Source organism: Bos indicus x Bos taurus, chromosome 5, assembly GCF_003369695.1.
Source record: "Bos indicus x Bos taurus breed Angus x Brahman F1 hybrid chromosome 5, Bos_hybrid_MaternalHap_v2.0, whole genome shotgun sequence".
Lineage (NCBI taxonomy): Eukaryota > Metazoa > Chordata > Mammalia > Artiodactyla > Bovidae > Bos > Bos indicus x Bos taurus.
Window position 1 is genome coordinate 113,579,813 of NC_040080.1, and position 13,349 is coordinate 113,593,161.

At 40.3% G+C, this 13,349-nt stretch overlaps 1 pseudogene; it reads left to right on the forward strand.

The window, feature by feature from the left end:
• The first annotated feature begins 12,346 nt into the window (after positions 1-12,346).
• On the forward strand, positions 12,347-12,734 carry LOC113893594 (annotated as a pseudogene).
• The last annotated feature ends 615 nt before the right edge of the window (positions 12,735-13,349 follow it).

Below are 13,349 nucleotides of genomic sequence, written 5' to 3' on the forward strand. Positions count from 1 at the left end.
CCTCTGATGCACGCTCTCAGTGCCTACCACCTTACTTAAATGCAAAAAAGCAAAATGGCTGTCTGGGGAGGCCTTACAAATAGCTGTGAAAAGAAGAGAAGTGAAAAGCAAAGGAGAAAAGAAAACATATACCCATTTGAAGGCAGAGTTCTAAAGAATAGCAAGGAGAGATAAGAAAACCTTCCTCAGTGATCAGTGCAAAGAAATAGAGGAAAACAATAGAATGGGAAAGACTGGAGACCTCTTCAAAAAAATTAGAGATACCAAGGGAACATGTCATGCAAAGATGGGCTCGATAAAGGACAGAAATGGTAGGGACCTAACAGAAGCAGAAGATATTAAGAAGAGGTGGCAAGAATACAGAGAAGAACTGTACAAAAAAGATCTTCACGACCCAGATAATCACGATGGTGTGATCACTCACCTAGAGCCAGACATCCTGGAATGTGAAGTCAAGTGGGCCCTAGGAAGCATCACTACGAACAAAGTTAGTGGAGATGATGGAATTCTAGTTGAGCCATTTCAAATCCTAAAAGAAGATGCTGTGAAAGTGCTTCACTCAATATGCCAGCAAATTTGGAAAACTCAGCAGTGGCCACAGGATTGGGAAAGTCAGTTTTCACTCCAATCCCAAAGAAAGGCAATGCCAAAGAATGCTCAAACTACCACACAATTATACTCGTCTCACATGCTAGTAAAGTAATGTTCAAAATTCTCCAAGCCAGGTTTCAGCAGTATGTGAACTGTGAACTTCCAGATGTTCAAGCTGGTTTTAGAAAAGGCAGAAGAACCAGAGATCAAATTGCCAACATCCGCTGGATCATGGAAAAAGCAAGAGAGTTCCAGAAAAATATCTATTTCTGCTTTATTGACTATGCCAAAGCCTTTGACTGTGTGAATCACAATAAACTGTGGAAAATTCTGAAAGAGATGGGAATACCCGACCACCTGACCTGCCTCTTGTGACATGTGTATGTGGGTCAGGAAGCAACAGTTAGAACTGGACATGGAACAACAGACTGGTTCCAAATCGGGAAAGGAGTACGTCAAGGCTGTATATTGTCACCCTGCTTATTTAACTTCTATGCAGAGTACACCACGAGAAATGCTGGGCTGAAAGAAGCACAAGCTGGAATCAAGATTGCCGGGAGAAATATCAATAACTTCAGATATGCAGATGACACCACCCTTATGGAAGAAAGTGAAGAGGAACTAAAAAGCCTCTTGATGAAAGTGAAAGAGGGAGTGAAAAAGTTGGCTTAAAGCTCAACATTCAGAAAACTAAGATCACGGCATCTGGTCCCATCACTTCATGGGAAACAGATGGGGAAACTGGAAACAGTGTCAGACTTTATTTTTCTGGGCTCCAAAATCACTGCAGATGGTGACTGCAGCCATGAAATTAAAAGATGCTTCCTTCTTGGAAGAAAGTTATGATCAACCTAGATAGCATATTAAAAATCAGAGACATAACTTTGCCAACAAAGGTCCATCTAGTCAAAGCTATGGTTTTTCCAGTAGTCATGTATGGATGTGAGAGTTGGACTATAAAGAAAACAGAGCAGTGAAGAATTGATGCTTTTTAACTGTGGTGTTGGAGAAGACTCGTGAGAGTCCCTTGGACTGCAAGGAGATCCACTGGTCCATGCTAAAAGAAATCAGTCCTGGGTGTTCATTGGAAGGACTGATGCTGAAGCTGAAATTCCAATACTTTGGCCACCTGATGTGAAGAACTGACCCATTTGAAAAGACCCAGATGCTGGGAAGGATCAACAAAGATCCAAATAGTCAAAGCTATGGTTTTTCCAGTAGTCATGTGAGAACTGGACCTTAAAGAAGGCTGAGTGCTAAAGACCTGATGCTTTCAAACTGTGGTGCTGGAGAAAACTCTTGAGAATCCCTTAGACTGCAAGATCAAATCAGTCAATCCTAAAGGAAATCAACCCTGAGTATTCATTGGAAGGACTGATGCTGAAGCTCCAATACTTTGGCCACCTGATGCAATGAGCTGACTCATTTGAAAAGACCCTGATGCTGGGAAAGATAGAAGGCAGGAAGAGAGGGGGACGACAGAGGATGAGATGGTTGGATGGCATCATTGACTCAATGGGCATGAGTTTGAGAAAACTTTAGAAGATGGTGAAGAACAGGGAAACCTGGCCTGCTGCCGTCCATGGGTTCACAGAGAGTAGGACACAACTTAGTGATTGAAGAAAAACAACAATCCAAACTCTGTATTCTTACAGGCTTGTGCTGACTACAGACTCTGAAATAAATCACTTCAATGTGTAAAAAGTCCAGCTATCAGCACACAGACATGTAGCAAAAGTGTCTGGGTTCAAAACCTAACTCTACTGTGTACTTATATTTATATGTTTTTACTTATACGTTACTTGAATTCTTGATGCCTCAATTTCCTGATCTGTAAAATGGGAATAATAATTGTATGTGCCTTAAAGGACTGTGGTGAAGAGTAAATTAGTAAAATATTGAAATCACTTAGAACAAACCCTAGTTAGAGTAAATCTTCCTAATTATGAGCCATGATCTTTAAAGTAAAACAAAATCTCCAGAGAGTCAAGAGAAGAGGGGTCTAGGATACAGCCATAAGGAGCTTCAGCATTTGAAGATAAGGAAGAGAAGGTGAAATCTTCAAATGAAAATAAGTAGCCAAAGGTGCTAAGAAAGTCAGAGGGTGTCATAGGAATCAGGTGAAAAACAGGTTTATCAGGAAGAAGTTGGTAAAAAACATACCAAAAACTAAAAAGAGTTCAAGGAAGGTGGGAATTGAATATTGTCCTTTGAAGTCTTTAGGTCCTTGGCAGTCTCGACAAGAACCAACCAATGAAGTGGTGTGAGAGTGGAAGTAAATGGTGCTCAAATGAAGCCCCTAGGGGAGATGAGGAGGTCTGGCTGTGACGGGCAGAAGCCTGCTGGGGAATAGCTGAAAGGTCTTAGAGGACCCCAGGAAGACTTTTTTAGAGACAAAGACAGAAGAGACTAGAGTATGTTCAAATGCCTGTGATCCATGTATGCGCGCTAAGTTGCTTCAGTAGTGTCCGACTCTGTGCTACCCTATGGACTGCTGCCTGCCAGGCTCCACTCTCTATGGGACTCTTCAGGCAAGAATACTGGAGTGGGTTGCCACACCCTCCAACAGGGGATCTTCTCAACCCAGGGATCAAACCCACATTTCTTAAGTCTAACTTGCATTGGCAGATGGGTTCTTTATCACTAATGCCTCCTGGGGAGCCCATGAAATCCATGAATGGGTGGTAAATGTTGGAATCCTGATCACAGCCTTCTCAATTTACAAGGAACAGAAAAACTATCCTTACTTCTCAGGAACAATCTTGCTGATAATCTAAGTGAAGTGCTATACCCATAGAAAAATGCCTACAGACCTCTACTAAACCACTTATCATGCTGAAATTATTGGTACACTTGTTATTTCACTCACTAAAATAGAATGCATTTCAGTGCAGGGATAGCTTATCTACTCCCATGCCTGGCATGTTCAATTCACTAGTCAAACAAGAAAGTCTAGCCCATGAATGAAATTAGTTCCATTTACTTGTTAAACACATATGTCCAGTTCTCCTCATTTTCAAAAAATAGTCTGGCCAGAGAGAAAAACTACAAACTTTTTTTAAAGGCCTAGATAAAGAGATTTCTAACCTAGACTTGAACTTAACTTTTTAACATGTGTTAGAACAGATAAAGCTACACAGACTGTAAGATTTCCTCTCTACCTTTCCTGAAAGTACTGCATTTTATACATTTCTTTACCTTCCACTGAGTCCAGCAAGGCATTAAACATAAAGGAAGAGGTTCAATAAATATTTATTGACTGATCTTTCTTTTACCTTCATGAAATTATATATATATGAAGCAGAAACACTGCTGCTGAATATTGTGATAAAACAGTAATTTCTCTTCAGTACTGTCTCCCAAACATTTTACAAAAGAATGTTCGCACAAAACAGCAGGTAAATGAATCATGGTAAGACCGTTCATTTGCCACATAAAATAGAGGTATTGGTCTCGGTGCAATATGCAATCATTTTTAGCTGTCGGGTGACTAAATTGCAAGTTTAAGTTCTAATTATTTACATTTGCTGTGTTGAAAATGGATAATAAAGTTAATCTGCTCTCAGAAATCCCCCTGATGGGCAGAGAAGTTGTCTAGCAGTATAAAAACAAGATCTCTTTCAGTAAGAAACATTTACACAGTGACCAATCTATTGTTCTCTAGGATGAATCAGTACAGGGATATTTTCTTTCTGTGCAAAACATAGTCATTTTATAATATTTTGTTGCTTCTGTTCCTTCTGCCTCAGGCATAGATGCAGTTAGAGAACTAAAAAGTCAGAAAAACCTCTAGAATTCAAGTGTTGTGACATTCAATCTTTCTTGACTAAAGCAACTCAGCAAAGGATGTTATTTCCAGTCCCAGTACATCAGAAAAGTGTCACTAAATGCACATTTCTGTGGCAAAGGTCACTGATTCATCTATATCTGTGTTTTCAGAAGTAAAATAATATTTTCCGGAAGGAAAAAATTAATAGGGACATTTATGCTGTGAATTTAGGACAATACTTGGTTAAAAACATGGCCCCTGTCATTCGGTGAATGGTATTTTTAGGTCTGGGGCAGAAGAAAACCCTTCTCCCAGTCATTCTGGCATACCTGTGCCCCCAAAGAAAGTGCAGAATTGCTTTCTTACTTCAAACCATAAAATAAGCTGCTGTGCTAGACAAGGGCATTTAAAGTCTATGTGACTTCTGGGAAAGATTATATAAACACGAGTCTAGCTCTCGTTCCAGAATCCCACTGAAGTGACCCATGGAATATTCAAATGGAAATACTGCCTGAGAACCAGACGCTAGAAGAGATCTCCATCGCTCCATTCCAGAAATTAAAAAAAAAAAAAAAAAAGGATGGAAAGCTTCCATGTCAATCAAAACGTTGGGTAATATGAGGACTTTCCTGTTGGTCAGTGGTCAAGAATCTGCCTTCCAACGCAAGGGACACATGTTTGATCCCTGGTTGCGGAACTAGGTTCCCACATGCCATGGGGTAACTAAGCCTAAGCACCGCAACTACAGAGAAGGCCAAACACAGCAATGAGGATCCTGTGTACCACAACGAAGACCCAAGGCAGCCAAGTGCGTAGACAGACAGAAATAAATAAATATTTTTTTTAATATATTGGGTAATAAGAGGATACTTCAATCACCCTTATAAACTAGAGAAAACAGCCAGAGACAAGGGCAAAAAAAAACCCATAACCATGGGTAGATTTCTTCTGTCTGTTGATTTAGACCCACAGCCAACACCAAAAGGCTCCATGGTTTGCTCCTAACACAGGTAGAACCAAAGCAGGCATGGAAGTAGACATATGGAATACGGGAAACAACTAATTTGGAATATAGCACAGAGACATAGTCCTGTGCCATGATGTCCCCCAGCACCATTTCCCTCTTAGACTTTCTCATACTGATCAGTTCAGTTCAGTTCAGTTCAGTCGCTCAGCTGTGTCCGATTCTTTGCAACCCCATGGACTGCAGCATGCCAGGCCTCTCTATCACCAACCCCCACAGTTTACTAAACTCATGTCCGTTGAGTACCTGATCCATCCAACCATCTCATCCTCTGTTGCCCCCTTCTCCTTCTGCCTTTAATCCTTCCCAGAATCAGGGTCTTTTCGAAAGCGTCAGCTCTTCGCATCAGGTGGCCAAAGTATTGCAGCTTCAGCTTCAACATCAGTCCTTCCAATGAACACCCAGGAATGATCTCCTTTAGGATGGACTGGTTGGATCTCCTTGCAGTCCAAGGGACTCTCAAAAATCTTCTCCAACACCACAGTTAAAAAGCATCAATTCTTCGGTGTTCAGCTTTCTTTATAGTCCAAATCTCACATCCATACATGACTACTGGAAAAACCATAGCCTTGATTAGATGGATCTTTGTTGGCAAAGCAATGTCTCTGCTTTTGACTATGCTATCTAGGTTGGTCATAACTTTTCTTCCAAGGAGTAAGCATCTTTTAATTCATAGCTTCAGTCACCATCTGCAGTGATTTTGGAGCCTCAAAAAATAAAGTCTGACACTGTTTTCACTGTTTCCCCATCTATTTGCCATGAACTGATGGGACCAGATGCCATGATCTTCGTTTTCTGAATGTTGAGCTTTAAGCCAGCATTTTCACTCTCCTCTTTTGCTTTCTTTCATCATGAGGCTCTTTAGTTCTTCTTCACTTTCTTCCATAAGGGTGGTGTCATCAGCATATCTAAGGTTATTGATATTTCTCCTAGCAATCTTTATTCCAGCTTGTGCTTCATCCAGCCCAGCATTTCTCATGATGTACACTGCATAGAAGTTAAATAAGCAGGGTGACAATATACAGCCTTGACGTACTCCTTTCCCGATTTGGAACCAGTCTGTTGTTCCATGTCCAGTTCTAACTGTTGCTTCCTGACCTGCATACAGATGTCTAAAGAGGCAGGTCAGGTGGTCTGGTATTCCCATCTGTTTAAGAATTTTCCACAGTTTGTTGTGATCCACACAGTCAAAGGCTTTGGCATAGTCAATAAAGCAGAAGTAGATGTTTATCTGGAACTCTCTTGCTTTTTTGATGATGCAACAGATGTTGGCAATTTGATCTCTGGTTCTTCTGCCTTTTCTAAAACCAACATGAACATCTGGAACTTCACAGTTCACATACTGATGAAGCCTGGCTTGGAGAATTTTGAGCATTACTTTATTAGCGTGTGAAATGAGTGTCATTGTGTGGTAGTTTGAGCATTGTTTGGCATTGCCTTTCTTTGGGATTGGAGTGAAAACTGACCTTTTCCAGTCCTGTGGCCACTGCTGAGTTTTCCAAATTTGCTGGCATATTGAGTGCAGCACTTTCACAGCATCTTCTTTCAGGATTTGAAATAGCTCAACTGGAATTCCATCACCTCCACTAGTTATGTTCATAGTGATGCTTCTTAAGGCCCACTTGACTTCACATTCCAGGATGTCTGGCTCTACGTGAGTGATCACACTGTTGTGATTATCTGGGTCATGAAGATCTTTTTTGTACAGTTTTTCTGTGTATTCTTGCCACCTCTTCTTAATATCTTCTGCTTCTGTTAGGTCCATACCATTTCTGTCCTTTATTGAGCCCATCTTTCCATGAAATGTTCCCTTGGTATCTCTAATTTTCTTGAAGAGATCTCTAGTCTTTCCCATTCTATTGTTTTCCTCTATTTCTTGGCACTGATCACTGAGGGAGGCTTTCTTATCTCTCCTTGCTATTCTTTGAAACTCTGCCTTCAAATGTGTATATCTTTCCTTTTCTCTTTGCTTTTCACTTCTCTTTTTTCACAGCTATTTGTAAGGCCTCCTCAGACAGCCATTTTTGCTTTTTTGCATTTGTTTTTCTTGCAGATGCTCTTGATCCCTGTCTCCTGTACAATGTCAGGAACCTCCATCCATAGTTCATCAGGCAGTCTGTCTATCAGATCTAATCCCTTGAATCTATTTCTCACTTCCACTGTATAATTGTAAGGGATTTGATTAGGTCATACCTGAATGGTCTGTGGTGTTTTTGTTGATTTGGTGGCTTATTTCTTCCCTACTTCCTTCTGTGTAGGTTTGAAGGAACTCTGTGAAACATTTGGGGAGAACAGGAAGCACACCAATTGCCAGTAGTACCCACTCAACTCCTACAAAGATTGGCAAGCACAGGCAACCTTCTGGGAGTAAAAGAAAACTGAAAATATCATGAGATCTGAAAATGTTGAGAGTATGTAAGTGAAGGGAGCACTTAGAAAAATGGCACAGCCATTGACTCAACAGGTATTTTTTGAGCATACCATGTGCCAGGTGAAAAAAGGAAACGAAACAGTAAAGACGTCTTCCTTCTTTTGAGGAAGTAGTTGGCTACCCTGTATATTGACTTACTAACTTACTACTGGAATTGAATAAGACTGCGTGCCTAGGAGCTCAGTCATGTCCACATCTTTGTGACCATATGGACTATAGGCCACCAGGCTCCTCTGTCCATCAGATTCTCCAGGCAAGAATACTGGAGTGGGTTGCTATGCCCTCTCCAGGGGATCCTCCCAACTCAGGAATCGAACCCGTGTCTCCTGTGTCTCCTACACTGCAGGCAGATGCTTTACCTGGTGAGTCTATCAAATAAGCCTTTAGAAAATGTCTAACCCATGTATAGTAAGATTCAAGGGACCGCTGAAGTGATAGTGTAGTGAGAGGGACAAATCTAAGACTAAAAACTCACTGAAAATGAAAGCAGAGTCACTAAAGTAAAGCCACAGGGAGGCAATTAAGAACAGAAAATCAAGTCAGTGTTAGATAAAAGTGAGAAATACACTCAGAACTCCCAAGAAAGCCTTAAACATTTTAAATTATGAGAGAAAATAAGTGAGAGAGAGAGATCCCAGTGTTTATAACTTTGGTTCATTGGAATTCCAGAAAGAAAGAGACAAAATAAAGTAATAATAGCAGAAAACTTTGTTCATATAAGAAAGACCTACTTCTTTGTGAAATTGACAAACCATTTCTAATATTCATATATGAAAAATCTAAGCCCCTGAAAAAAAAAACCAAAACTGTTGAAAAAGAACCAAATTGAGGATTAACCCTATCTGATTACAAGACTTCCTATAAAGCAAGAGTATTTAAGATAATATTGTACTGGAGTAAGACAGAGAGAAAGTGTTTTGGGACAGACTGAGGAGTACAGAATGGACTCATTCCTATACGTTCAAAAGACTTCTGACAAAGGCAAAAAATCACTTCAGTAGGGGAAAGGAAAGTCTCTTCAAAACAATGTGAATAAATAATTGGATATTCATATAAAGAATCTTGATCTTTGTGTGCCATACTGTACAAAAAATTAATTCAGTATAGATTATGAGCCCAAATTTATAAGTTAAAATTATAAGGCTTCTAAAAGGAAACACAAGAATATTCTCACAAGAATAGTTGAAATAAGCATATAATTTTATTAAAGCAATAACAAGAAAAGAAAAAATTGAAAAATTAGAACTTATCAAAATGTAGAACGATTGTTCATCAAAAACCTCATTAAGTAAATGAATAGGCAAGCCATAGACTGGGAGATATTCTCAGAGGATGAGGTGGTTAGATAGTATCACCAACTCAATGGATATGAATTTGAGCAAACTCCAGAAGACAGTGGAGGACAGAAGAGGCCAGTGTGCTTCAGTCCATGGGGTCACAAAGAGTCAGACACAACTTAGCAACTGAACAACAATAACTAACATATAACAAAGTTTGTGTATACAGAATATATAAGAAATCCTACAATTCAAAATAAAAACACATATGATACCATCAGTTCAGTTCAGTTCAGTCACTCAGTCGTGTCTGACTCTTTGCGACCCCATGAATCGCAGCACGCCAGGCCTCCCGGTCCATCACCAACTCCTGGAGTTCACCCAAACCCATGTGCATCGAGCCGGTGATGCCATCCAGTCATCTCATCCTCTGTCATCCCCTTCTCCTCCTGCCCCCAATACCTCCCAGCATCAGAGTCTTTTTCAATGAGTCAACTCTTCACGTGAGGTGGCCAAAGTATTGGAGTTTCAGCCTCAGCATCAGTCCTTCCAAAGAACACCCAGGACTGGTCTCCTTTAGAATGGACTGGTTAGATCTCCTTGCAGTCCAAGGGACTCTCAAGAGTCTTCTCCAACACCACAGTTCAAAAGCATCAATTCTTCAGTGCTCAGCTTTCTTCACAGCCTAACTCTCACATCCATACACGACCACTGGAAAAACCATAGCCTTGACTAGAGGAACCTTTGTTGGCAAAATATTGTCTCTGCTTTTGAATATGCTCTCTAGGTTTGTCATAACTTTCCTTCCAAAGAGTAAGCGTCTTTTAATTTCATGGCTGTAATCATCATCTACAGTGATACTGGAGCCCAGAAAAATGAAGTCTGACTCTATTTCCACTGTTTCTCCATCTATTTCCCATGAAGTGATGGGACCAGATGTCATGATCTTCGTTTTCTGAATGTTGAGCTTTAAGCCAACATTTTCACTCTCCTCTTTCACTTTCATCAAGAGGTTTTTTAGTTCCTCTTCACTTTCTGCCATAAGGGTGGTGTCATCTGCATATCTGAGGTTATTCATATTTCTCCCAGCAATCTTGATTCCAGCTTGTGCTTCTTTCAGCCCAGCGTTTCTCATGATGTACTCTGCATAGAAGTTCAATAAGCAGGGTGACAATATACAACTTTGACATACTCCTTTTCCTATTTGGAACCAGTCCGTTGTTCCATGTCCAGTTCTAACTGTTGCTTCCTGACCTGCATATAGATTTCTCAAGAGGCAGATCAGGTGGTCTGGTATTCCCATCTCTTTCAGAATTTTCCACAGTTTATTGTGATCCACACAGTCAAAGGCTTTGGCATAGTCAATAAAGCAGAAATAGATGTTTTTCTGGAACTCTCTTGCTTTTTCCATGATCCAGTGGATGTTGGCAATTTGATCTCTGGTTCCTCTGCCTTTTCTAAAACCAGCTTGAACATCTGGAAGTTCATGGTTCACGTATTGCTGAAGCCTGGCTTGGAGAATTTTGAGCGTTACTTTATTAGTGTGTGAGATGAGTGCAATTGTGTGGTAGTTTGAGCATTATTTGGCATTGCCTTTCTTTGGGATTGGAGTAAAAAATGACCTTTTCCAGTCCTGTGGCCACTGCTGAGTTTTCCAAATTTGCTGACATATTGAGTGCAAGCACTTTCACAGCATCTTCTTTCAGGATTTGAAATAGCTCAACTGGAATTCCATCACCTCCACTAGCTTTGTTCGTAATGATGCTTTCTAAGGCCCACTTGACTTCACATTCCAGGATGTCTGGCTCTAGGTGAGTGATCACACCATCGTGATTATCTGGGTCATGAAGATCTTTTTTGTACAGTTCTTCTGTGTATTCTTGCCACCTCTTCTTAATATCTTCTGCTTCTGTTTCAATAAAATTGAGCAAAAGACTTAGACAACTCACAAATGAGATACACAGATGGCAATAAGTAAGAGAATTTTGTGCAACACCATCAAACATTAGGGAAATGCAAAATAAAATCAAACGGGTACACACCACATATCATAATGGATAAAATAATACTGACAATACCAAATAGAGGATGTGAGACAACTATAATTCTCATACATTTCTGACAGGGGTGTAAAATGGTACAACTATTTCAGAAAATAGCTTGGCAGTTTTTTACAGGGTTAAAAAATTCACCTACTCTACTGCCCATATATTTTCCCCAGAGAAATAAAAACATATGTCCATGGACAACTTGCATAAGAATGTTCATAAAAGTTTAGTTCATAATAGCCCAAACTGATAACAATCCAAATGTTTAGCAACACATTTTTGCATTTCACTCTATGTAAATTTTGTATCATAAAAATAAAAAATTATAAAAGGAAGAAAGACCTGAGTCTGAAAATTCACAGTGTGCTTCATATTCTAAGAAAACCTGATCAACAAAATCACACTTGGTATAATTGAGTCAGATGGCTCAAAATGGAGTAAAATCAAGTTGCATACAGACTTCTTTCAGTGACACTCAGTCATAGAACACTATGTAAGAGTATCTTTATCATTACAAATTAAAGCGTAATGGTGCCAGAATTCAGTATTTGGCAAAGTTGTCATTAATGTGTGAAGTCAATTAAAATACAACCTCAGGTATGGAAGGACTCAGAAAATACACCAACCACTCAAATATTCTTCCAGAAAAAATCTAACCCAGAAACCAAAAGTCTAGGTTTATAATACCAACTTAAATTAACAATAATCAGGAAGGAATTTGGATAGGAATCCAAATCATTGTAGGAAATAAAACAAGCAGTAAAAGAAAAATTGGATTTTTTTTTAAAGAGGTAAGAAACAATACATATGCAGGCAGAGAAAATATGATTTTTAAAAGGACTTACAATCCCTTATTGAAGAGATTCTTAAAAGGACTGAGTAGTTGGCATATACAGAAAAATGTGAGAGGCAATTCTATCGCAGAGGAGAAACAGAAAATCATACTGATTTCCTATTTACCACGTCCATGTAGTATCATTTACTATAGGCTCTTCCACTGTAAAGTGGATCCTTCATGTCCCTCATGAGGTTGACCCTCAAAAACTGTGGCTTTGGCAGAGCGGGCAGGAGGGCTCCGGATCCCTGCCATCTCCCCAGACCCGAGCGCTCTGCAGGGCAGCAGTGGCGGCCGCGGAGTTCTGCCTTCACGTCCCCGCCAGCCCGGAGCCCGCGAGGGCAGAAGGTCGGTCCCTACCCGGCGAGAGGATGGTCATCCGTGTGTTCATCTCCTCCTCCTCAGGCTTCGTGGCGATGAAGAAGAAACAGCAGGATGTGGTTAGATTTCTAGAAGCCGCAAGATAGAGGCTGAAGAGGTGGACATCCCAATGGCAGAAGAGCAGAGGCAGTGGGTGTATAAGAACATCCCCCCAGAGAAGAAACCTGCTCAGGGCAACCCTCTGCCACCTCGATGTTTAATGATGACCAATACTATGAAGATTATGACAGTTTTTTTGAATATAAGATCAATACAGTCCTTTCATTCTTAGGCCTGAGATCACAGTTGGCATCAAAGGCAGAACCTGAGCAAAGACAACTGGAAGAGGGAGAAGATGCATTTTGGAGTCCCCGCTGGTACTCAGCACACAGCTTCTAACCGAATGTATCACTGTGACAGAAGCCACATACATTATCAGTAACTTAGCTTGTCATGGAAAAGGTGTTTGGGGAAGACTTGGGTCTAATGGGATTACATGATTGCTTTAAACCAAATCAGGACTGTGGTGGGTTTTTTCTTATTTTCAGAATTACCTGCAGTTGCCTCACTTTACCCAGAGGATCTGGCGCCTGTTCCAGGTGTGCTTCCTGAATGACTGAGTGATAAGCAGGTGGCACCATCAGACAGAAAATATTGGATCTGCCCTGGTTTGTGGTCAATGTCAGGATTGCTCAAACATGCTTCTCTTCAAACTACCTAGGTGCTAATCCTTGAAATTAGTCTGCCAGGCTATTAGAATATTTTGGTCAGAAAGAAAAATAGCAGTGTTGGTTGACAAAGGGCTGAAGGTCTTTGCTGCAAAATCAAATATCACTATTCCAGTGCTTTGTCATAACTGTATAAAAAATTAGATGTTCTAGCCTCCTTTTGGTGATGGAAATTCTTGCCCCCATAAATCCTCCAAGCACCTCCTGATGTGTCCAGAAATCACAGTTGACTATAGTATGTGATCAGAACCAAGTTATAGAGATGAAAAGAACTGCTATTTTGAAA